At 38.9% G+C, this 23,925-nt stretch overlaps 1 protein-coding gene and 1 long non-coding RNA gene across 2 annotated transcripts in view; both read left to right on the top strand.

Annotated features, from left to right (window-relative positions):
• The window catches only part of Mcub (mitochondrial calcium uniporter dominant negative subunit beta), a 129,941-nt gene that overhangs the window by 66,403 nt on the left and 39,613 nt on the right, over nt 1-23,925 (top strand).
• On the top strand, nt 11,938-15,432 carry LOC139706432 (uncharacterized). Its single transcript, XR_011708001.1, has 2 exons — nt 11,938-12,151; nt 14,962-15,432. It is a non-coding gene; the product is annotated as an uncharacterized lncRNA (long non-coding RNA).

Raw genomic sequence — 23,925 nt, 5'->3', positions numbered from 1 at the left:
GGAGGCCACATGTGAGTGAGGCCTGAATGATAAGGAGCCAGTGATTCAGTGACTTCATGGAAGGGTATTCCGCACTGAGGAAATGGCGAGTGCAGAGTTCCTGAGCAGGAATGAGGTCTTATTTAAGAACGTGTATAAGAAACACATTAGAAGGGCAGGGTGCCTAGAGAGCACAGAGTGAAGGAAAGAAAAATAGAGAATGAAATCAGAGAGGCAAGCAGAGTTCAGACAGGGCAGTTATTTGAAGTTTATTCTAAGTGGTAATGGTAGGATATTGAGTTTTTAGCAAGGGAGTAACAACATCTGAAGTGTGCTTTTAGAAGATTATATTAGCTATTATATAGTGCATGGATTGTAGAGGGCAGGAGTAGAAGCCAGGAAACTAGTTAGGAGGTCATTAAAGTAGCCAGAGAGAAGCACTGGTGACTTAGATAAGGGTGGAATCAGTAGAAATGGAAGAAATTTGAACAGTTTGCAGTTTATTTTGGAAGCTGAGCTGAGAGCACTTGCTGAGGGATTGTATGTTTGAAAAGAAAGAGGGGAATGAAGAAGGGATTCTTGGTTTGGGGCTTGATCAGATAGGTGGGACTGTTTACTAAGATGGGAAAAAGTGGGTGAAGGACTGATTTGTGAGAAAATGATATCTTCCCTTCTGCTAAGTGAGATTTTCTTGAAGGAGACAGAGAGAAAGTGAAGTTTAGAAAGATTAAAGACATGGACCCAGGTCCTACAGATAGAAGGAGGGCTCAATTCAAGCAATCTGAGTCTGAAATCTGTGCCCTTTCTATTTGACTCTGTGGTTGGGATTATAAATGGACTAGAGCCTAGGAGGAAGGGCTTCAAAGCAAAGGAGACATGGGTAAAGGTGGAGAGCCAGCAAGGTGTGAAATATTTCGAGCAGCCGCTGGGACTCGTTGCTAGGGTAAAATTATTTGTGGACCCTGTTTATAAAAGGTCATAGAGAAACCAAAATCATCTTTCCTTCTAGATGTCCCCAAGTTAAAATTCAGTTTGTCCCGAGAACTTTTTATTATTATTAACGCTTATTAATTGTACATATTAATGCTACTTACTATAATCTCAGAGAACTTTGTGTGTCAGAGGTACTAGGGATTGTACCACTGAGCCACAGGCCCTTTTTAATTTTATCTTCAGGTAGGGTGTATCTGAATTGCCCAGGCTGCCATTGTACCTACCGTCCTCCAGCCTCAGCCTCCCAGTAGCTGTGATTGTGGGTGTGTGACACTGTACCTGGTAAGTACTTTAAAGAGTTTAAGTGAGAGCTTTCATCCAACCTGGACTGTTCGCTGGAAATTTGATTTGAGGAACATGGCTTCTTCTTCTTTTTTTTTTTTTTTCTTTAATCAGAATGCCCTAAACATTTTCTTCTTGGAGCTATTTTCAGTCCGATGATACACTTTCCAGCTGCACATGTTATTCCCTGCATTGTCCGTATCACCTTTCCTGGACTCTCCTGTCTTGTTATGTGAAGAGTTCCTGACTATCATTTTTCATAGACTTCATAGCATATAGGATTCCTTTTAATTCTTTGTATAGGTATTTTATTCTCTTCTTCACCATTTTTTTTTGGTGGGGGGGTGGCCTGGATATTTGATCTTTGGAGGTCAGTGGCTCCTCAGACGGGAACTAGTGTAATGGTCACAGAGGATACTCTGTTAGAGGAAGCAAGTTATGCAAATGACTTCTGCTCAGTAAGAACTGAATGAACACCAGACCTGGATAGTGCTTCTTGGTGTAAAGTTTACCATAACATTGCATACAGGTGCTTGATTTGTGGCCTTTTTTTTTTTTTTGAGATAGATTCTTGCTATATTGCCCAGGCTGGGCTCAGACTCATAGTCCTTGCCTTAGCCTCTTGAGTCACTAGGATTACAGGCATGAACCATTGTGCCTGGCTAATCTGTAGTTTTTGATGAAAAATGACACATTTATAATTTATAGGCATTACCTACTCATATACTTTAGGACTCTAGAAATTTTGGGGTTTTTTTTGTTTTGTTTTCTTTTTTAATTCTATTCAGCTATAACACTTCTTCCCATGCTCACTCCTCCAGATACTGGTTAACTGTTTAGGAATGTGAGATTCCTTTAACTCATTATAGCTCTTTTTCACCCAGAAAATAAATTGCACAGTAGAGTGAAATTGAGTTTTTGTGGCATGTACACTAAATATAGTGGTAAGTATTGAATATCACAATATGCTTTGGAACTAGATGTGGTGTGGCATACACACCTGTAATCCCAGTTACTCAGGAGGCTGAGGCAGGAGGATTACAAATTTGAGGCCAGCCTGGGCTCAAACTTAGTGAGACTGTCTCAAAATAAAAAAATGGGCTGGGGATATGGCTCAGAGATAGAATGCCTCTGGGTTCAATCCCCAGTATTCAAAAAACAAAACACAGGGCTGAGGTTGTGGCTCAGTGGTAGATTGCTCGCCTAGTGTGTGTGAGGCACTCGGTTCCATCCTCAGCACCACATAAAAAGAAGTAAATAAAAATAAAGGCATTGTGTCCACCTACAACTAAAAAAAAAATGCTTCATAAAAACACAACACTAAGGTTTTGAACAACTAATAAAAGAAAAAAAAATAAACTGGTTTATTTCTTGCCAAAAAAAAAAACACACACACACACACACACAACACTTTGGATGCAACATGTGCTTATGTGATTTTTTTAAAGGCAGGATAAAATAGATGAGAAAAAAAAGAGGAAGTATGGTTTCAGAAGTGTGTCACTTATCAATTTATTATCACTCAGCTCAAATTTTCATTTCTTTGCCTAGCTTTGTGAAATAGGAGTTGGACCCTGTGAACATTTCTCCTTTGCTAGCTGATGCAGCAGCAGCTTTACCACGGTGGAACAGGAGAGCATGGAAGTGACAGCAGCAGGAAGGCACTTCCTTCCCAATCTGATTCTCTTCCCTCCCTTTAGTCAGTGCAGAACCCCAGTGGTCCTTACAGAAAGGATTTAGGAAGAAAAATTCTGTGGTACAGGAATTTGGGAGCATCTTATTAGCTGGGTGGTTCTGGCTCAGTGTCTCATCGATTGCAGGTGCTGCTTAGGGGTACAGTCATATGAAGGCCCATGTGGCTGGCTGTTGACTGGAAAACTCAGCTCCTTTTCATGTGGGCCTCTCCACTGGGCTGCTTGAATATCCTAATAATATATGGCTGCTGGCTTCCCCCTGAGAGTGTGATCCAAGAGACCTCCCAAAGGTACCATTCCTCCTATGATTGAGCCTCAGAAGTAACATACTTTGGGCTGGGGTTGTGGCTCAGTGGTAGACTGCTTGCCTCGCATGTGTGGGGCAGTGGGTTCAATTCTCAGCACCACATAAAAATAAAATGATGGTGTTGTGGCCATCTATAACTAAAAAAAAAAAAATTTAAAAACAAAGAAGTCACATACCATCACTCCTACAATTATGTTGGCCACATGCATGAGCCCTGATTCAGTGTGGGAGGGTGTTACCCACAAGTGTGAATATTAGGAAATACAAGTTATTGGGAACTGTTCTGGAAGCTGACTACCCCCAAGGTTTTTACAAATAATAACTTTATGATGTATTCATTGATGCTTGGTAGTGTTGATAAGTAAGACTCTTGGAAGCCTAGTGCTTTAGAAATTCGATTAGTAAAATAACCTATAATTATACAAAATTGCCTATAAATTGCAGTTCCTGAAGTGCTTAAGTTAGATAGAATTATGTAAAGTAAAAATGTTCTCAACCACTCATTTGATGAAATTCCTTTTAACAGAATTCCACATAACACTCCTCTTTCCATCTGGAAAACACACAGGCATGCCGAATTCTCAAGTCTGTTCCCATCAGTTGAATTGTTCACTAAGAACCAACTGTTCATTTTCAAGTCTATTTATATTGATTGCATTTGTTATTATAATTATGTACTTTAATGAAATAGTATTGCATATAAATCAAAGAAATATAAGTACAAGAGTTATCTCTATGAAAGTTAGTCAAGTACTTAGACCATTTGTTAAATATGAGTTACTTAAATTTATTGTGTCATTAGATGTGGGCAAGCCAACAGTAAAAGACCAGAAACACAAATCCTGAAAATCTAGAAAAATTCTGAACTGAGAGTGATTTTCAAGTGTTGTAAAGATCTTTCTGTAAAGAAACAGGCTGGAGATTTTAGATGGTGCCTTATGGATATGGTTTTAGCAGAGTACCAGTCAGTTGATTCCCTCTCAAAGAAAAGACTTCAGCCCTACAACAAGATATTGGCAAAAGAATGAATGTCTGTACATTTTGGGTTAAAATTAAATATTTAAAGTATGTTTATGTTACTCAGTGTGCTTCCTCTTGTTAACTAACTGACTACTGCATAATTGCACCTGATAAGATAAAGTCCTAATCTCAAACTAGAAAAGTCTTTGGAAATCTGTAGTCAAGGGATGGATAGCCTGTATTCCTGAGGAAGCAGCTCTGGTTTCCATACTGGGGGAATGAACGTGGTAGAGTGGATAGAGAGGTTTAAGGATGGCCACTGAGGCTGTGGCCTTCCAGAGCAGCTTCCCAGGAGTCTGAATATGTACTCCTCCTGGACAGGCATACATTTGGACAACCAAGGGTTTCACAACACTTAAAAACAAATTTGAAGCCACTTACCTTATACAACTCCTAATTATACCCTTGAACAGTTACTGGAAGAAGGTATGTGATTTGCCACGAGAACAAAGCTAGAGTCTATGAGAACCTATGGGATAAAAGCCTCAGGGACCTGATGCCCCACAGGGTTTTTCTGTTGCACCATGATCTTTCTCTTCAGTAGATTAAAAAGCTTGTAATAAAATTCATTTTCCCATTCTTTACAAGCTCTTTGATCTTATATTTCATTAAAATAAACTGATCTTGCTAAATTCAAAATTAATGACATCTAAATCTGACGAAGTTTTACTATACTGAAAATAGTTTATATTGCTAAAAGTAGAGCTCTTTTGGCCTTGTGATAGGTTGAAATTGAACTCAATCATATTGTCTCTAATATTTTGTCATCTTTTCCCTTGGCAGACCCATCAGTGCTTGGCTCTGCATACGTCTGTTGGGAATGTCCACTTCCCATCTTTTGGCCCTTTTGATCCTCCACCTGATACCTTGCCCCTGACTTTGAAGGCCCAGCACAGTGACCTCCAGCATGTCCAATGAATTGTTTCTCCTCTGAATGACTGTTGCATATGTAATCTGCCCCAGACAACTTAGCATCTCTTTTGCATCCAGGGTCTCATTGTTTTCTTGGCTGGCTGAGGGCTCATATGTCCTGCTCTGGGTGAGTTCCTACTGCGGTCCCACACTCATGTATTCACTCTGCCACTGTATGTTTGATTATTTGCCATTAGGCTGCATTTTATTGTTTCAGCGAACCACCTTTAAAAAAAATCTCTTCTCAGCTTAAGTAGATTTTTATATCAGTTTCTTTTTTTTTCCCCTAAGAAAATTATTGGGCACCAGTAAACCTAAAAGAGCATCTTACCATACGATTTTTTTTTGTATAGTTATTTTCAGAAGTGACTAAGTAGGGTTGATTTTTTTTTTTAGCATTTTTTTCCCTGTACATCTTCTGTCATTACTATTTTTGTTGTTGTTGTTGTTGTTTTGTAGTGCTAGGGATTAAACAGGGCCTCACACATGCTCAGCAAGTGCTCAACCACTCTGAGCTATGCTGCCAGCCCCTATTATCTGTTGCTTATTATATTTCTGCAATTGCCAGTGTGGGACCACAGTAGAAACATACCATCTTAATAGTGTCAGGGTGTGGTAGCCAAGACAATGTCAGGCCTTCATGCTTAAGCTTCAAACTAATGGCTATGAAACAAATTATAGACAATAAAATATAAGGTTATAAAGTAGAGATGTAAGGGGCACAAGTAAGATATAAATATGTACATTATATTTTAGGAAGGTATCCAAATTGAAATGTCAAATTATAAATACATAACATTAGAAATGACCAAAATGAAGAAATACCTATTTAAAAAAATAAAGTTTAAATAATTCGAGCTTCTAGTTGAAGTCTTAGTTTTGCATTTATTTGAATAATATATAATATTTTTATAAGGAAGTTTTTAGAAACTATCATTATATATGCCTGCAATGGAATAAATGTAAAGCATTTTATGTATTGGTTTGCATGACTTGAATAGAGTTACCAACTGTGCTTCCCCATGAGGCTCTCAGCCTTATATCATCTCAGACACCCAGGCATCAAAGCAAGGAAGACAGTTTTGATACTACCATCTGGCTAGACCTCAAAGTGCTGATTCTTTCCTTTGAGATAAGTCTTGACAATGATTGGCTTAAGTTAGGAGCAAAAAATTGGTCTGTGTTCTTAGCTGAGAGGTACCTCCCTAAATTATTTCTTCTCTGGGGCCTTTTTTACTTTCATGACCATACTTTATCATTGTATTATACTGTCCTAATCCTATTACTATAAACAGTTATCACAAAGAATAATTTACATCTCAGCTCTAGAGTCCAGTCCAAATTTAGCTGAAACTCTTGAAATGTAGCATTCATATAAGAATGCATAATCCATTAGTTTAACAAGCTTTCACAAAAATGAACCTGCCATATTATTAGAACCCAGGGCAAGCTAGATGCAGTGGAACCACCTGAAATATGTGACTTGAGAGGCTGAGGCAGGAGGATGGCAAGTTTGAGGCCAGTATGGGCAACTTAGTGAAACCCATTTCAAAATAGAAAATAAAAAGGGCTGTGGATATAGCTCAGTTGTAGAATACTCCTGGGTTCAATCCCTAGTACTACACACACACACACACACACACACACACACACACACAGATTAGAACCTAGGGCAAGAAACAAAATATTACCAGCACCCTAGAGTGACTTCCTCATTCTCCCTCTTAGTGCCTATACCTGAGATATAACTACCCTCCTGACACCACACTTTTCTCTGTTTTGGAAATTTATGTAAATGGAATCACACACACACACACACACACACACACACACACACACACAAGGGATTGAACCCAGGGGCACTTTACCATACTGAGCTACCTCTCCAGTCCTATTTATTTATTTATTTATTTTATTGAGACAGGATTTTGCTGAGTTGCTGAGGCTGTGATCCTCCTACCTTAGTGTTCCAAGTCACTGGGATTGCAGATGTGTGCTCAATGGAATCTTATAGAGTACACTCTTTTGTGTCCATCTGTTGCTTATTATATTTGTGCAAACATCTGTGTTGCATTGTTATACTGTTCCATCTGATAAATATACCATGATTTATTCATTGTATTGATGCTGAAGATTCATGTAATTTCCAGTTTTGCTTATTCTGAAAAGTGCTGCTGTGAACATTCTTATATTTATCTTTTGATGATATGTATTATTATTTTTCTTGGTTTATACTTAGGAATAGAATTTCTAGGTCACTAGGTATTTGTATGTTTAAAGTACACTACCAGTTTTCAAAGAGGTTGTTTATGTTTTTACCAGCAGTGTGCAAAAGTTCCAGTTTGAGCATAGATTCTTAGTCAAATTCCTAGGTTTGGAATATGATTGGTTCAGTAGGGAGCAAGTGGCTGGTCTGTTACAGTGAGGGGGCAAAGGTCACATAGTTCAGGCATTGTTTTGGGGGGCCCACAGCTGTTATCCTCTTGGTGAAAGTAGAGAGCTTTAAAAAAATAAAGGATTGTATGAGCTGGGTGGATACTATGAAAGGCTTCAACCACAGACACACAAATTAGATGTGTGGGGAGAGGCTCTGGGTTAGGGATAACTGCTTCAAGTCATCAGCAAAGTCACATAGTCAAAGCTCTGTGACCAGATGTCACCCAAGGAGAGTCTGTAGAAGAGGACAAGAAAGGGACCCTTTGGTGAAACAGGAAAACACCAACACTTAAAAGATCAAAAAAAGAGCCAGGCGTACACCTATAATCCCGGAGGCTCCGGATGCTGAGGCAGGAGGATTGCAAGTTCAAAGCCAGCCTCAGCAAAAGTGAGGCAGTAAGCATCTCAGTAAGACCCTGTCTCTAAATAAAATACAAAATAGGGCTGGGGATGTGGCTCAGTGGTCAAGTACCCCTGAGTTCAATCCCCAGTACGCAACCCCCCCCAAAAAAAAAAGACAGAAAAAAGGAATCTATAAAGGAGGCTGAGCAGGTGTGATCAAGATCCAACCAAGAAAGAGTGTTTCAAGGAGGAGAGTGATCAAAAGTGATTAGAAGTCAGTGATTTTCCATTTGATTGATGAGAGGTCAGTGGCCTTCTGAGAGTAAATTTTAGTGAAAAGATGGGGCAGAATTCAGATTGTAGTGGGTAAGGATGTATGGAAGCTAAGGAAGTAGAGATGGCAAATGTGACCAACCTCTTCAAGTCATTCAGCTAAGGAAGAAAATGGGAGTGAACATGGAGTGAGGGCAATGGAAGACTGAGCATGCTTACTGCTCATGGAAAGGTCTAATTGAAAAATATCCAGAAAGTGAGGTCCCTAGGATGGCTAGAGGGGTGGGTAGGATCCCAAGCTCAGGTGAACTGTATTAGACTTGGGCACAGACTTCTTCCATTGTAGCAATAAGCAAGCAGAGAAGGATGATTGGTTTGATGGCATAAGTTTTAAACAGGGATTGGTCAGAGCTTAGTAAGTGATTAGTGAGTATTAGATGAATAGTTGACTGAATGACTTTATGTCTACAGGCCTTATTCACTGCAGTTGCATTTATCATTTCTCTGTGTGTTCAGATCTCTAGTGAAGGGATCTGTTATGTTCCAAGCCTACCACAACAGCATGCATAATAGATTGTAATTACATGGATGCTAAAGAAATCCAGATGTGGAACCTTTATATAGTTCTTATTTCTTTCCCAGGATTAAACTTATCTTTGTCATGGACAGGTCTTCGAGTACTTTTGCAGTATTTAAAAGCGGTGACTATAAACAGGGGCACTTATTTGAATAAATGTGTTTATATATACAAATAATATTCAGACACTAGATCCTAGTGTACAGACTTTGAACAAATATGTGTAAGTTCATATCTAATGTTTTCTTCAGTTTGAGGCAATAGATAATTGTTTTGATTAATGCAATAACTGTATTTTGAAAAATATTATGACTACATTTTTAGATTTGTTTTCAGACCTTGAGCTATATTATTTTGTATATTCCCCTTCCAAGGGGAATTTGATAACTTTGAACAACCATATGTTATAGGAACTAAATCTTATTGGTTTTACCTTGTGTCTTAAATCTTTTTTTAATTTTTAAATTTTTTAAAATTAGTTATACATGATAGTAGATGTATTTATGCACTTTGATATATCATACATAGATGAGATATAATTTCTCATTTTTCTGAGTGTACATGTTGCAGAATCATATTGGTCATGTAGTCACATATATACATACAGTAATAAAGTCTGTTTCATTCTACTATCTTTCGTATCCCCACATCCCCTCCTCTTCCCTCTCATCACTTCCTTCTACCTAATCTAAGGTCATTCTATTCTTCCCTAGTACACCTCACCTTATTGTGAATTAGCATGTGCATATTAGAGAAAACATTTGTCCTTTGGTTTTTTTGGGATTGGCTTATTTCACTTAGCATGATATTCTTCAACTCCAACCATTTACTGGCAAATGCTCTAATTTTTACCTCTTCTTTGCTGGTGGGACTGCAAATTGGTACAACCACTATGGAGAGCAGTATGAAGATTCCTCAGAAAATTGGGAATGGAACCAACATTTGACCCAGCTATCCCATTCCTTGGTTTATATCCAAAGAACTTGAAATCAGCATACTATAGTGATACAGCCCCATCAATGTTGATAGCAGCTCAATTCCCAGTAGCTAGACTATGGAACCAACTTAGGTATCCCTCAATAGATGAATGGATAAAGAAAATGTGCTATATATACTCAATGGAATATTTCTCAGCTTTAAAGTAAATTACATGATATAATGATATGTGAGAATACGATTGAGCAACTCCTGAAAAGAGGAATAATAATGGAGTTCTTATGGATGGCAGAAGGGGAAAATTGTAGTACCATGTTATTGTTGAAAGCTTCACACTGACACTAGTGCCAGATGGAGTATTTTTGTAGCAGAGTAATTAAAGTCATCCTAAAAGGGAATGTATTTAGAAGTATATTGTTTTATAAATTAGTTTTCTATATTAATGTATCACTCTTGCCTTTCAACTAAAACTTTCAACACAAACTTCCTGACTTACCTTCATTATGTAAATTATGCTCAACCCTGCTGTTGTCCTCCCAAGGTGGAAAAGTTCTGTTTCTTTGAAACTCACGCTGCCCCATCCTTTTCATTTTCAGCTTGAGCTGGACTTCTCTGTAGGCTGTACTTTCTATTTTTCCCTCTTTGACGTTTTCTTAATGCATCCAGACAGTAAGGTTGGATGGTGAAAAGCCAGTGTTCTTTCTTTAGGAATAAAAATAGTGAATTTTTTTAAATGAATTTTTTTTCTATCACACTCTCTGACATTATTTTCAGTTAAATTTTCAATTACATGTCACAGAGTTACTGATAGGCTCCCAGCTAGATCACACTACTGAAAATAGGGCCAAAGGGGTGAAGTTCAGTGGCAGAGCATTTGCCTCTCAGAGTAAGGCCCTGGGTTCAATCCCTAGGACCACACACAAACAAACAAAACTGAAAACTACTTATAATTTCTTAATGTGCAAGGGAGCAGTAATATTCAAATTTGACTAAGAAGGTTAATTTATTTTATAAATAACTGATGCTGTCTTGGAAATGTGATCCCCCTAACTAGATCAGTAAATGACATATTTCTCAAGATGGGTAGGGATACCCTGAAAACATCTGAGTTTGGGTGAGTCACTCTTGAAGTGGTTCACACATCCTGGGAGTTCATGTACGATTTCTAGAAGGATCTTTAAAATGATCCCTCTAGAAAAGAATTGCTGTAGGAAAGAAAAGTGTGATAGTTTCTCTCATAAGCCTAATTTATCTGAGGGATACCAATATTCTTGGAGTTTCTAAATAGGAATTCATAAAGGATACATGAGTTTTTGTGCTTTTTAAAGTTATTTTTATGTCCGGTTCCCCTAAGGAAGCATTATTTCCTACTGGCATGCAAAAAAAAAAGTTTATTTAATATTTGATTCCTTGTTAATAAATTTCTTCTCTCTGTATATGATATTTTTGGTGTTTGTTTAAATCTATTTTAGAATTTTGAAATAGTTGAAAGAAAAGTTGTAAATGCAGTCAGATGTTTTGTTTCTGAAAATAAGTTGACAGGATTCCAGTCCCTCTCAAATACAAGAACATTCTCCAATTTAACCACAGAACAACCATCAACATCTGAAAATTAACATTGATATATTACCACCATCTAATTCTTGGCACCATTTAAATTTTGCTAATTTTTCCAATGATAATTTTTACTGGAAAAAGTTCAGAATCACAGTTGCATAGTTGTCGTGTCTCCTTCACTATGGACCAATACCAGTCTTTCCTTAACTTTCACAATTTGACTTTTAATGATTACTTATTTTGTAGAATGCCTCTGTTGGGTTTATCTAGTGTATCCTTATGGTTTGATTCAGGTTTTACATCTATTAAGAGTATTTAAAAAGTGTTGTATGTATTTTCATTGCATTATTTCAGTTGGCTCCATTGCTGGTAATATTAATTTAATTACTTTGTTAAGGTGGTGTCTACCAAGCTTCCCTCTGAAGTTACTTTGGGATTAGTTATTCTTTGGGATTAGTGCTTTTGTGGAAGGCATTTTAAAACTATATAAATACCTTAAATTTATTCTCTCAGTTACATTAGAATACATTTATGATTTCCTATTTTCTTCACTGGATTATATATAATCTATTTACTTGAATCCTATAAATTATTTCAGATTTGATCATTGAGACCCCCTTCAAGGTGACTTCTGCATCCTCATGATGTGTCACCCATCATTCACTCAGTGCTGCCTTGCTTTCTAGCATAGCAAGATGCTCCAGGCTAAAATCATCCTTTCAGTCCCAGAATTAACATTTCTCCAAGGAGTTCTGGTTCCTCTTGAATGAGAATGTATTGGGAAGCAGGGCAGAGTGGTGCACACCTGTTCATCTCAGCAACTCAAGAGGCTGATGCAGAACTGTAAGTTTGATGCTGGCTTCAGCAACTTAGTGAGACCCTTTTTCAAAATTAAAAATAAAAAGGGAGAGGATGTGGCTCAGTGGTAGAGCGCCACTGGGTTCAATCCCCAGCATCCCCCCCCCCAAAATGTGTAAAGATATGGATGATAGATGTGCTTATTACTAGATGTGTTACTGCCCATAGACCCTCTCAGAAAGAATATGCATACACATGTATATATAATACTCACACATTTGTAAAGATGTAAAATATAAAACCTTTATACACATGTATAAACATTTGCTTCTTTTAAAAGTTTAATTTTCATTTCTTTATGTTTTAGTAAACTTTTTTGCTGCTATGACTAAAAGACCCAGCCAGAATAACTGTAGAGGAAAAGATTATTTGGGGGCTCGTAGTTTCAGAGGTCTCAGTCTATAGAAAGCTGGCTCCATTCTTTGGGGCCTGAGGTGAGGCTGATCATCATAGTGGAAGAGTATGGTAGAGGGAAGCAGTTCACATGATGATCAGAGAGCAGAGAGAAAGATCTCCACTTCTCAGACACAAATATGTATCCAAAAGCTATGCCCCATGCGCCACCTCCTCCAGCCACACCCTACCCACCTTCAGTTACCACTCAATTAATCCGATCAGGGGATTAATTCACTGCTTGGGTTAAGACTGTCATAACTCAATCATTTCTCCTCTATAAGCTGTCTTGCATTGTCTCACATAAGAGCGTTTGGGGGACACCTCACATCCAAACCATAACAATTTCTTTGTATTTGTATTAAAAGCCATGAATTCTTACCAGTACTGCCAGTGCCAAGCCAGCACTACAGGTTCATTCTCTTTTTCTCCCTTTCCGTAGCATAGCCCCTTCTTTGACAGGATAAATCAGACTTCCTTTATTCTTAACATATCTGCTTAGTCAGTTTTCCTATATGTGGCTATCCCTCATCTCTGCCACCATTCTTCCCCTATTTTCTCACCCTCTCTGACTCCCAACATCCCGTTTCCAGCCTGTCTCCCATGCAGATGCCCTCCTTATCTCATTTAAGCTTTTCCAGCCTACATTAATTGCCCTTCCACTATGTGGACTACCCTCTGCCATGCATAGGCTCCAACCCCAGGCTGGCTGCTCTGTGTGGACACCCTCCACACCATACTTGGGTACAGAATGCCCGCATCAGCTGTCCACCCCCTGCTGTGAGTGTCCTTCTTAGAATGAAGCCTTAGGTTTAAGATGTACAATAAATCCTAAGTTAGATCTGTACCTGCCACATTGTGATGAAACTGCAGAACCCAGAAGTAAGCGTTCTCAAAATTCCCAAAGGCAAAGAGCACTTGCCTGCAATGGGAAACCAAGTAGAGATATAGAAGATGAATTACTAGAAGCCAGAAGCAAAGGAATATCTTCAAAGGTCTGAGGGAAAATAGCAATCAGCCTGGAATTTTTTATCCAGATAAAAAGGGAAACCAAGTAGAGATAGAGAAGATGAATTACTAGAAGCCAGAAGCAAAGGAATATCTTCAAAGGTCTGAGAGGAAATAACAGCCTGGAATTATTTATCCAGATAAACTGTCAGTTTCATCAAAACAAAGACTAGGAGACTAAAGTGTCCTTACTGAAAGATCTTAATGTTTTTTTAAATATTTTTTTTTAGTTGTAGATGGACACAATACCTTTATTTTATTTATTTGTTTATATGCGGTGCTGAGAATGGAACCCAGGGCCTCACACTTGTGAGACAAGCACTCTACCAACTGAGCCACAACCCTAGCCCCTAATGTGTTCTTTTTTAACACATTAAAAGACAAGATATCAGAAGAACGGAGAACAAAAGAGTTAGAAAACTTCCAAGTGAATTTAAGAAACAGTCATTATGTAAATCAGTAGTCATGATGACAATTTGGTAGTTCTAAAAAAATAGAAATAATTTCTTCTTAAATGTGACTGATAACATTCTAAAATTCTAATTGTTCAACAGCAGAATAGAGAAGTTAACTTTATATTCTAAAGCCAAGCAAGAATGTCTCAGAACCTAATAGGCAAGTTCTAAAATGGTATAGGAAAATATGCAAACTAAAATGGTATAGGAAAATAGGCAAGTGAAAAAGACAAATTTTTGGAAGCCAAGAAAGAAGAAAGAAAAGAAGCAAAGAAAAATCAGGATATATATAGCACAAAATAAGGAGGTAGATACCCAAGTTTATCTGATATCACAATAAATGTAAACAGTTCAAACTCAACAGTTAAAAGAACAAAACTATTGACTATGACAGAGACAGGTTTTCTACGCACAGGTTCTTGTTGAAGGCATCCACAGCCACTTTGCATAGCCATAGTGAACAAAATGGTAACCCAGAGGAAAGAGAATACAGAATAAATACCGAACAAAGAAACTGGTAAAATATACACATGAAATGAATAAGAATCATTTAGATTTTATGTGCCACTTACTGTTAGTTATTCAGTGGGATATAGGAAGCAAACCAAGCAGAGATTTTGGACTCATCTGCTTTGTCAACTCCTTGGTAGATAATTGTTCTGCTTTGAAGCTGGGCCTTGGGTTCATTAGTTTTCTACCCTGTGGTGCATCATGATTTTTTTTGCAGAACTGCACAGCAAGCTCCAAGCTTTCATGATTTCTTTTTGCTTCACTATTCAAAAGAAAGGGAAAAGCAAATCAAACAGCTATAGAGCAGCTCTCTCTTGATAAACTGTTCTCACTTGCCTGCAGATTTATATCTTCAATGTGCCTGACAAAATCTGCATTTTGTAGCATACACTAAGCAGTTATCTTAATTAATACTTTAATCTCTTTAAGGTACCATATGAATCATCACAGTGGAAACATATTTCTCTTTTCCGTCTGGCAGCCCAAGAATAGTAGTTCATCCGTGACATGATTGAAGCCGAACAGAAACAAGGGATGCAGACAGCAGCACAGCTGGTAACCAATAATGACCCCAGAGGTCGAGTGCCCTTCATCTCAGCCAGGCCCCTTTCATAGCCCTCCCGATAAGCCCTGTGCATTTAAGTTGGTCATTCCTTCAGACCGACCTTGGCAGGACCCTCAAAATTATATTCATGTATAAATATGTCATCTGCCCTCCCTTCCTTCTTTTCAACAGGGACATATTTCTGAGCACAAAGAATGAAGGATTATAGAGAAAGGGAGAAGAATGCAAACTGATTTTCATGTCCTGCTGGGGCCTTCCAGAATACATATTGAAATGTTAGAGTAAACTGGCATAAAAAGGCATTATTTACAATTAATAAATTGGCTTCAACATTACATCAGTATGGTTTATTAAGAATTGTTTGTAGGGGCTGGGGTTGTGGCTCAGAGGTAGAGCGCTTGCCTAGCATGTGTGAGGCACTGGGTAGGATCCTCAGCACCACATAAAAAAAATAAAGATATTGTGTCTACCCACAACTAAAAAATAAATGTAAAAAAAAAAAAGAAAAAGAACTGTTTGTAATAAATGTAGTTAGTGCTTTGTCCTCTGGGCCACATCACTTGTGTCTGGAAGCTGCCTTTTACGTGGTTTTTAACTGGTTTTATTTGATTTTATTATTTTACCTTTACTTATTTCCTCACCAGTGCTTTTCCTTTCTTTATATACATCTTTCATATCATTTTCTTTCTCCAGAAAGAGTGGAAGCTGGTTTTAAAGCTACTATTTCTATTGACCTAGGATCCTGGACTTGTAGATCCCACTGCTCCACTGGGGTAGGTGCACAGTAGATAACCTGGCCAGGTATAGGTCTGCATCTCTTTACCATGGGGTGGCAATACAATGGAATAGTTAAAAGGGTATGGGCTCCTCACTATAGTACCTGACTGTGACCACTTATACTGTGAGACATCAGATTAATCTCCCAGTGTTCCTGTACTCCAACAGTGAAGATACGGGAGATAAGATGCATGTGGACACAGTTTTATGCACCATTGCCATCTTGGAAGCCACCAAAATACCTTTAGTAAGTGAATGGCTAAATAAATTGTGGTATGTTCAGACAATGGAATATTATTCAGCACTACAAAGAAATGAGCTATCAAATAATGAAAAGATATGGAGGAGTCTTGTTGAGGAAGTCAATTCCTAAGCCAACATGAAGCAAAAGAAGTAAAATCAAGAATCAATAATAGGATGGTCTCAAACTAAAAAGCTTCTTCACAACAAAGGAAACAAGAGCGTGAAGAGAGAGCCTACATAATGGGAGAAAATCTTTACCACGTACACCTCAGAGTATTACTCTCCAGGATATAGAAAGAACTCAAAAAACTTAACACCAAAAAAAACAAATAACCCAGTCAATAAATGGGCAAAGGAACTGAACAGGCATCTCACAGAATAAATATGAATGGTCAACAAATATATGAAAAAATGTTCACCATCTCTATCAATTGGAGAAATGCAAATTAAAAACTACACTTGGGATTTCATCTCACTCCAGTCAGAATGGCAATTATCAAGAATATAAGCAACAACAAATGTTGGCGAGGATATAAGGAAAAAGGTACACTCATAAATTGCTGCTGGAACTGCAAACAGCCACTATGGAAAGCAGTATGGAGATTACTCAAAAAACTAGGAATTGAATTGCCATTTGACTTGGAATATATCCAAGGGTGTTAAAATCAGCATACTACAATGACACAGCCACATCAATGTTTATAATAGCTTAATTCACAATAGCTAAACTGGAAACAACCTAGGTGCCCTTCAACAGATGAATGGATAAAGAAAATTTGGTGTGTATACACAATGGAATATTACTCAGCCATGAAGAAGAATGACTTTGACATTTGTCAGTGAATGGATGGATCTGAAGACTATCATGTTAAAAGCTAAATAACCAATCCCCAAAAACCACAGATCGAATATTCTCTCTGATATGTGGATACTAACACATAATAAGGACAGGGGAAGGAAGAATAGAAGTTCATTGGATTAGACAAGGGGGAATAAAGGGAAGAGAGAAGGGATAGGAATAGGAAATAACCGTGGAATGAAGCTGACATAACTTTTCTGTGTACATATATGAATACGAATCTGCACATCCTATACAATCACAAGATCCTAAGTAGAATAAGATATACTACATGTTTGTATAAAATGTCAAAATATACTGTCATATAAAACTAAAAAGAACAAATAAAATTTTAAAAAAAGAAAGGAAGGAACATCGATTGTATATTGCCAAGTTATGCCAATCTGAAAAGGCTACCTACTTTATGATTCCAATGATATGACATTATGGAAAAGGCAAATCTATGGCAATGATAAAAAGATCACTGGTTGCCAGGGGTTACAGGAGAGGCAGGAATGAACAGGCAGAACACAGAGGATATTTAGGGCAGTGAAACTATTCTGTATGATATTATAGTGATGGATACATATCATTATACATTTGTCCAAACCTGTAAAATGTACTATACCAAGGACACATTGGGTACCCCAAGGGTCAACCTTAACATAAATGGTGGACTTGGGGGGATAATGGTGTCCCAATGTAGGTTTGTAGAGTGTAATACATGTGCCACTTGGGTGCAGAGTGTTGATGGTACTTGAGGCTAGGACAGTGTAGGGGTATGATATATGGAAATTCTTAGTACTTTCTGCTTAGTTTTTCTGTGAATTGAAATCTGCTCTAAAAAATAAAGCGTATTTTTATAAAAACAGATCTCTTGAATCCATTCTCTCTGGCCTCATGATCTCTAGATAGATACCACCAGAAAGATAGGTTTTATCTGATTGACAGATAGATAGACAGATAAATTGATCTCAACTATCAGATCCTCAACTCACAGTAGCAATCAGTGGTTCCAGGTCATCAAGCAAAGACATAAGGGAGAATCAGGTCTATGGAGGGAAAAGCAAGTTGGTTCAGGGCGTGCTGGTTGAGAATCTTCAACTGTCCAGTGAAATAGCTGGTGAGTCTGTCTGGGCAAGCGGCACCAAGAAAGGAGGCTTCAAATTACTCAGGCTCAGTGCTAAATAATCCGCGGAAACTGCTTCTTGGAGCCTGCTCTTATCAGAGCATGCACCGAGCACGGAGCGGCCGAGTTCCGGCTCCCGGAAATGCTCTGGCCCAGGGCTAAGGAGCCCGCGGAAACTGCTTCTCAGTCCGGGTCCTGCTGAGTACTGTGGAGGTAAATACCAACCGAGCCTTCGTGGGCAGTGGCAACGGTACTGAGACGGGGCTTGTGAGGGCCGGTCAGGACTCACCCGTTGCTTTGGTCACCCGGCAAAGGGAATGAAATGCTGCCATTCGCATGGGATACCAACATGGCAGAGATCTGATGTCATCAGAAAGCGGCGGAGGAGAGAACTTCATCAATACCAGCGGCAACAGAAACAGTTGGTCTCCTGGTAGGGAGGGTGAGTCACAGACACCCGAGTCTCTCTCACTTTGTCGTCGAGCCAGAGGGGCGGAGCAGGGCCACCGCCCGCGCCCGGACCAGGCCCAGCGGCTCGCCCGCGTGGTGGTCGCGTGACCCCAATTGGAGTGGGGGCTGAGCGGAGCTGCCACCCGCGCCCGCAAGGTGGGCAGACCTGCGACCGACCGGCAGAACAGGCCCAGCGGTCCGCGGGCGTGGTAGGAGGGGCAGGACAGAGCCGCCGCCCGCGCCTGCAAGGTAGGCAGACCTGCGACAGACCGGCGGATCAGGCCCAGCGGCCTGCTGGCGTGGTAGACACGTCACCCCAATTGGAGTAGGGGCAGAGCAGAGCCACTACCCGCGCCCGCAAGGTAGGCAGACCTGCGACCGACCAGCAGAACAGGCCCAGTGGCCTGCCGGCGTGGTACTCACGACACCCCAATTAGAATAGGGGCAGAGCAGAGCCGCCACCCGTGCCCGAAAGGTGGGCAGACCTGCGACCGACCAGCAGAACAGGCCCAGTGGCCTGCCGGCGTGGTACACACGTCACCCCAATTGGAGTAGGGGCAGAGCAGAGCCACCGCCTGCGCCCGGAACAGGCCCAGAGACCTGCCGGCGTGGTAGTCACGACACCCCAATTGGAGTAGGGGCAGAGCAGAGCCGCCTCCCGTGCCCGGAATAAGCCCAGCGACCTGCCGTCATGGTAGACACGTCACCCAAATTGGAGTAAGGGCAGAGCAGAGCCGCCGCCCGCACCTGCAAGGTAGGCAGACCGCCGCCCGACCCTGCAAGGGAGACTTTTCAACTATACAAGAGCAATATAAATATATGGGGGAAAATTTTTTCAAAAACACAACAGTTTCACCAAGCAGAAAGAAACGCAAGCAGTATGAAAAGACAAGGAAAGAAAGGACGACAAGCAATGCAGGTCAACTCAACTTTAGAAGAGGTAACAGCTGCAGCAGATGGAATGTCAGATAAAGAATTCAGGATATACATGCTTCAGATGATCTGGAGTATCAAGGAAGACATTAAACAGCAAAATCAGACAATGAAAGGTCACTTCGACAATGAATTACACAAACAAATCCAGGAAGCAAAAGATCAACTATACAGGGAGATAGAGGTTATAAAAAACAAACAAACAGAAATCCTAGAAATGCAGGAAGCAATAAACCAACTTAAAAACTCAATTGAGAATACTACCAGCAGAGTAGAACGCTTAGAAGATAGAACATCAGACAATGAAGACAAAGTATTTCAACTTGAAAAGAACATAGACAGCTCAGCAAGACTGTTAAGAAACCATTAGCAGAACATCCAAGAAATATGGGATAACATAAAGAGACCAAACTTAAGAGTCATTGGGATACAGGAAGGTATAGAGGTCCAAACCAAAGGAATGAGCAATCTATTCAATGAAATAATAAGAGAAAACATCCCAGACTTGAAGAATGAGACAGAATCCCAAATCCTAGAAGCCTACAGGACGCCAAATGTACAAAATCATAAGAGATCCACACCTAGACACATTATAATGAAGATGCCCAACATACAGAATAAGGAGAGAATTTTAAAAGCTACAAGAGAAAGGAAGCAGATTACATTTAGGGGTAAGCCAATCAGGATAACAGCTGATCTTTCAACACAGACTCTGAAAGCTAGAAGATCCTGGAATAACATATTTCAAACACTGAAAGAAAATGGGTTCCAACCAAGAATTGTGTATCCAGCGAAATTAAGCTTCAGGATGGAAGATGAAATTAAAACCTTCCACGATAAACAAAAGTTAAAAGAATTTGCAGCTAGAAAACCATCGCTTCAAAACATCCTCGGCAAAACATTACAGGAAGAGGAAATGGAAAATAACAATGAAAACCAACAGTGGGAGGTAGGACAGTAAAGGGGGGGGGATAATCAAAGAGGAAAACAAACCATGTTTAGTAACATAAATAAACAAATATGGCTGGAAGAACAACCCATATCTCAATAATAACCCTAAATGTTAATGGCTTAAACTCACCAATTAAGAGACACAGGCTAGTAGAATGGATCACAAAACAAGACCCAACAATATGCTGCCTACAGGAGACGCATTTGATAGGAAAAGACATACATAGGCTGAAGGTGAAAGGTTGGGAAAAATCATATCACTCATATGGACTTCGGAAACAAGCAGGAGTGTCCATACTCATATCAAATAAAATAGATTTCAAGCCAAAGTTAATCAAAAGGGATAAAGAGGGACACTACATACTGCTCAAGGGAACCATACACCAACAAGACATAACGATCATAAATATATATGCCCCAAACAATGGTGCAGCTATGTTCATCAAACAAACTCTTCTCAAGTTCAAGAGTCTAATAGACCACCATACAATAATCATGGGAGACTTCAACACACCTCTCTCACCACTGGACAGATCTTCCAAACAAAAGTTGAATAAGGAAACTATAGAACTCAATAACACAATTAATAACCTAGACTTAATTGACATACATAGAATATACCACCCAACATCAAGCAGTTACACTTTTTTCTCAGCAGCACATGGATCCTTCTCAAAAATAGATCATATATTATGTCACAGGGCAACTCTTAGACAATATAAAGGAGTAGAGATAATACCATGCATCTTATCTGATCATAATGGAATGAAACTGAAAATCAACGATAAAAGAAGGAAGGAAAAATCATGCATCACTTGGAGAATGAACAATAGGTTACTGAATGATCAATGGGTTATAGAAGACATCAAGGAGGAAATTAAAAAATTCTTAGAGATAAATGAAAACACAGACACAACATATCGGAATCTATGGGACACATTGAAAGCAGTTCAAGAGGAAAATTCATTGCTTGGAGTTCATTCCTTAAAAAAAGAAAAAACCAACAAATAAATGATCTCATACTTCATCTCAAAATCCTTGAAAAAGAAGAGCAAAACAACAGCAAAAGAAGTAGAAGGCAAGAAATAATTAAAATCAGAGCTGAAATTAATGAAATCGAAACAAAAGAAACAATTGAAAAAATTGACAAAACTAAAAGTTGGTTCTTTGAAAAAATAAATAAAATCGACAGACCCTTACCATGCTAACGAAGAGAAGAGAGAACTCAAATTACTAGCATACGGGATGAAAAAGGCAATATCACAACAGACACTTCAGAAATACAGAAGATAATCAAAAATTATTTTGAATCCTTATACTCCAATAAATTAGAAGATAGTGAAGGCATCGATAAATTTCTTAAGTCATATGATCTGCCCAGATTGAGTCAGGAGGATATAGACAACCTAAACAGACCAGTATCAATTGAGGAAATAGAAGAAACCATCAAAAGACTACCAACTAAGAAAAGCCCAGGACCGGATGGGTATACAGCAGAGTTTTACAAAATCTTTAAAGAGGAACTAATACCAATACTTTTCAAGCTACTTCAGGAAATAGAAAAAGAGGGAGAACTTCCAAATTCAGTCTACGAGGCCAACATCACCCTGATACCTAAACCAGACAAAGACACTTCAAAGAAAGAAAACTACAGACCAATATCTCTAATGAACCTAGATGCAAAGATCCTCAATAAAATTCTGGCGAATCGGATACAAAAACATATCAAAAAAATTGTGCACCATGATCAAGTAGGATTCATCCCTGGGATGCAAGGCTGGTTCAATATATGGAAATCAATAAATGTTATTCACCACATCAATAGACTTAAAAATAAGAACCATATGATCATCTCGATAGATGCGGAAAAAGCATTCGACAAAGTACAGCATCCCTTTATGTTCAAAACTCTAGAAAAACTAGGGATAACAGGAACATACCTCAATATTGTAAAAGCAATCTATGCTAAGCCTCAGGCTAGCATCATTCTGAATGGAGAAAAATTGAAGGCATTCCCTCTAAAATCTAGAACAAGACAGGGATGCCCTCTCTCACCACTTCTGTTCAACATAGTTCTCGAAACACTGGCCAGAGCAATTAGACAGACGAAAGAAATTAAAGGCATAAAAATAGGAAAAGAAGAACTTAAATTATCACTATTTGCTGAAGACATGATTCTATACCTAGCAGACCCAAAAGGGTCTACAAAGAAACTATTAGAGCTAATAAATGAATTCAGCAAAGTGGCAGGCTATAAAATCAACATGCATAAATCAAAGGCATTTCTGTATATCAGCGACAAATCCTCTGAAATGGAAATGAGGACAACCACTCCATTCACAATATCCTCAAAAAAAATAAAATACTTGGGAATCAACCTAACAAAAGAGGTGAAAGACTTATACAATGAAAACTACAGAACCCTAAAGAGAGAAATAGAAGAAGATCTTAGAAGATGGAAAAATATACCCTGTTCATGGATTGGCAGAACTAATATCATCAAAATGGCGATATTACCAAAAGTTCTCTATAGGTTTAATGCAATGCCAATCAAAATCCCAACGGCATTTCTTGTAGAAATAAAGCAATCATGAAATTCATACGGAAAAATAAAAGACCCAGAATAGCAAAAACATTGCTAAGTAGGAAGTGTGAATAAGGCGGTATAGCGATACCAGACTTCAAACTATACTACAGAGCAATAGTAACAAAAACAGCATGGTACTGGTACCAAAACAGCGGGTGAACCAATGGTACAGAATAGAGGACACAGAAACCAATCCACAAAACTACAACTATCTTATATTTGATAAAGGGGCTAAAAGCATGCAATGGAGGAAGGATAGCATCTTCAATAAATGGTGCTGGGAAAACTGGAAATCCATATGCAACAAAATGAAACTGAAACCCTTTCTCTCGCCATGCACAAAAGTGAATTCAAAATGGATCAAGGAGCTTGATATCAAATCAGAGACACGCCGCCTGATAGAAGAAAAAGTTGGCTACGATCTACATACTGTGGGGTCAGGATCCAAATTCCTCAATAGGACACCCATAGCACAAAAGTTAATAACTAGAATCAACAAATGGGACTTACTCAAACTAAAAAGTTTTTTCTCAGCAAAAGAAACAATAAGAGAGGTAAATAGGGAGCCTACATCCTGGGAACAAATCTTTACTCCTCACACTTCAGATAGAGCCCTAATATCCAGAGTATACAAAGAACTCAAATTATTAGACAATAAGATAACAAATAACCCAATCAACAAATGGGCCAAGGACCTGAACAGACACTTCTCAGAGGAGGACATACAATCAATCAACAAGTACATGAAAAAATGCTCACCATCTCTAGCAGTCAGAGAAATGCAAATCAAAACCACCCTAAGATACCATCTCACTCCAGTAAGATTGGCAGCCATTAGGAAGTCAAACAACAACAAGTGCTGGCGAGGATGTGGGGAAAAGGGTACACTTGTACATTGCTGGTGGGACTGCAAATTGGTG

Source organism: Marmota flaviventris, chromosome 7 (genome assembly GCF_047511675.1).
Source record: "Marmota flaviventris isolate mMarFla1 chromosome 7, mMarFla1.hap1, whole genome shotgun sequence".
NCBI classification, from domain to species: Eukaryota; Metazoa; Chordata; class Mammalia; order Rodentia; family Sciuridae; genus Marmota; species Marmota flaviventris.
Note: the sequence above shows the minus strand (reverse complement) of the source record. Positions and strands in the feature narration are given on the sequence as shown.